This window comes from Vitis riparia, chromosome 12 (genome assembly GCF_004353265.1).
Source record: "Vitis riparia cultivar Riparia Gloire de Montpellier isolate 1030 chromosome 12, EGFV_Vit.rip_1.0, whole genome shotgun sequence".
Lineage (NCBI taxonomy): Eukaryota > Viridiplantae > Streptophyta > Magnoliopsida > Vitales > Vitaceae > Vitis > Vitis riparia.
Window position 1 is genome coordinate 7,836,406 of NC_048442.1, and position 3,526 is coordinate 7,839,931.

Sequence of the window (3,526 nt, forward strand, 5' to 3'; positions counted from 1 at the left end):
TACATAGATGGTAATATGTATTATTTCTATTCCTTATTCTTGTTGCAAGGATACTCATTGCTATATAATATATATTTTTATTTAAAGAACTTTGAAAATTAATTTTGTTATATACATAATTAACTTATAATTAAAAGAAAATCATTTGTAATACAAAAATTGGATTGATAGATAATTATATAAGTAAAATTATCTTAATTTAGCTCAATTTTAAGTCTTAAATTACCCATTCAAAATCTATTAAATCAAATAAAAATTCACTTAAATCTTACATGGATAAATAGAAATAATAACATCTATACAAAAAATAGAAAAAATCGAAAGCTTATCTTATTTGGTTTCTATAACAGAAATTTAAGTGAACAAAAAACTGTCAACTAAAAACTGTCAACTTCAATTTTTAAAGTTATTTCTAAGATAAATCTCTATTATTTACATAAGAACGCATACTATTTTTAATTTTCAAAAATAAAAAATGTATTCAATGTCCACTTAAATTTTGTAAAAAATGAACCTTGAATAAACTCTCCTAATCAAATTATTTTATCATTTACCTAAAGATTTATGCTTATAAAAAATAAATCAACCACACTGAGAATTGATAATTCTAGGTAGCTAGTAACACATGCAATCACCAGAAAGTCAATGAAGAGTACATATATTCATGTCTCTTCCTCTATGAATTCCTCAAAAGACGCCATCCATGAGCTCATTGATCGCATCCATAAAACAATGAACAAGAAGAGATCATCCTGTAGGCGTATCATCAAAAGGTTGATAAAAAAACTTATACCTTCAACCTTTGAGCTCTAGAACAGTATCTAGAAAATAACTCAATTTTTCTTTCCTTTTTTTGAACTACTTTTTGCCAAGATCCCAAAGCCTTAAATGTAATTTATATTTGGACTTAGAGAATACTTAAAATAAATAACACAATCAATGGCCTTAGAGAACTTTTCAAGGGTTGGATAAACATAGCTCAACAAATTTAGTTTAAAATAACCTTCAAAATTACTTATTCAAGATCTATTAAATAAAAATAAAAATAAAATAAAACCTTTTGAAAACCTTTTCTATACAAAAATTAAAAATATATATAAAAAAAAATTGAAAACTCATCTTATATGCTTTCTATAACTGAAATTTTTGAGTGAACAAAAAATTGTAAAATTCGATTTTTTTCATCTATTTTTCAAAACAATTATTTTTAAGATAAATCTCTATTATTTATATAAGAGCTCATGCTCTCTTTTATTTTCAAAAATAAAAAATGTATTCAAAGTCCAATTAAATTTTGTGGATAATGAACCTTGAGCAAACTCTCAGAGTCACATTACTTAATCATTTACCTAAAGATTTATGCTTGAAGAAAATAAATCAAGCACATTGAGAATTGATAATTCTAGGTAGCTAGTAACACATGGAATCACAAGAAAGCTGATGAAGAGTATGTATATTTTGGTCTATTCCTTAAAGCTCACATACCACCCATCAAGCTCACTCATCACACCCATAAAACAATGAGCGAAAGAGTTCAAGAAGAGATTAGATTGCAGCAGCTTCTCCAAAACATTGATGAAAGAACTTGTACCTTCCCCCATTAAGCTCTAGAACAATGCCCAAAAAAGAACCTAATTTTTCTTTCCATTTTTTGAACCAATTTTGAACAAGATTCCAAAGCCCTAGATGCTATTTATATTTCGACTTAGAGAATTCTTAAAATATGTAGCCCAATGCATGGGAGAAGAAACTTTTCATGGGCTAGCTAAACTTAGCTCAACAAATTTACCTTAATATTGACCCTTTAAATTACCATTCAAGATCTATTAAATAAAAATTCTCAAAAAACTTTTCCATTCAAAAAATTAAAAAAAAATTATAGAAAAAATTGAAAACTTATCTTATATGCTCTCCATAACTAAAATTTCAAGTGAACAAAAAACTATTAACTTCATTTTTAAGCTATTTTTAAAGTTATTTATGTTTAAGATAAATCTCTATTATTCATATAAGAACTCATACTAAAAATAAAAAATGTTTTGAAAGTCTAATTAAATTTGATAATGAACCTTGAACAAACTCTCCCAATCAAATTATTTTATCATTTGCCTAAAGATTTATGCTTATAAAAAATCAATCAACCACATTAAGAATTGATAATTTTGGATATCTAGTAACACATGGAAATAAGAAAGATGATGAAGAGTATGTATATTCTGGTCTCTTCCTCTCAGAATTCCCCATAGCTCGCATCAACTCATCTCTGATGTTGCCTGTGAACTCACTTGTCACACCCATAAAACAATAAACAAGAAGAGATCAAGAGGATCATACCATCATATCACAAGGGCTTCCCTAAAAGGTTGATGAAAGAACTTATACCTTCACCCTTTGAGCTTTAGAACAATGCCCAAAAACCAACCTAATCATTTTTTCCTTCTGCACCATTTCACTAAGACCCAAAAGCCCTAGATGTTATTTATATTTGGACATAAAGAATACCTAAAATAAACAACACAATGCACGGGCTTAGCAAGCTTTTCATGCACTGGATAAACTTAGCTCAATAAATTTAGCTTAATATTAACCCTTAAAGTTACCAATTCATGGTATATTAATGAATATAAATAAAAAATTTCAAAAGCCTTTTCAATACGAAAAATAAAAGATTTGATAAAAAAAAAATGGAAACTCATCTTATATGCTTTCTATAACTAAAATTTCAAGTGAACAAAAAACTATTAACTTCAAATTTTTAAGCTATTTTGAAAATTATTTATTTGAAAGATAAATCTTTATTATTTATATAAGCACTCGTACTATCTTTTATTTTCAAAAATAAAAAAATATATTCAAAGTCCAATTAAATTTTGTAGAAAATGAATCTTGAGAAAACTCTCTCAATCATTATTTTTTATTATTTATCTAAACATGCTTATTGAAAATCAATCAACCATGTTGAGAATTGATAATTTTGGGTAGCTAGTAACACATGGAATCACAAGAAAGTTGATGAAGAGTATGTATATTATTTTCTTTTCCTCTTTGAATTCCTCAAAGCTCACATGCCACTCATCTCTGATGTTGTCCATGAGCTCACTTGTCACACCCATAAAACAATAAACAAGAAGAGATAAGGAAGATCATACTGCAATGACTTCCCCAAAAGGTTGATGAAAGAACTTATACCTTCCCCTTCTGAGCTCTAGAATAGTGTCGAAAAAACAACCTAATCTTTCTTTCCTTTTTTTGAACTACATTTTACCAAGATCCAAAAGCACTAGATTTTATTTATATTTGGACAGAGAGAATGCCAAAAATAAATAGCCTAATGAATGGGTTTAGAAAACTTTTTATGGGCTTGATAAACTAAGCTCAACAAATTTAGCATATAATGTTAACCTTAAAATTACCCATTCAAGGTCTATTAAATCAAAATAAAAATAAATTTTCGCAAACCTTTTCTATACAAAAAAATAAAAAATTTGATAGAAATTTTTGAAAACCTATGTTATATGCTTTCTAT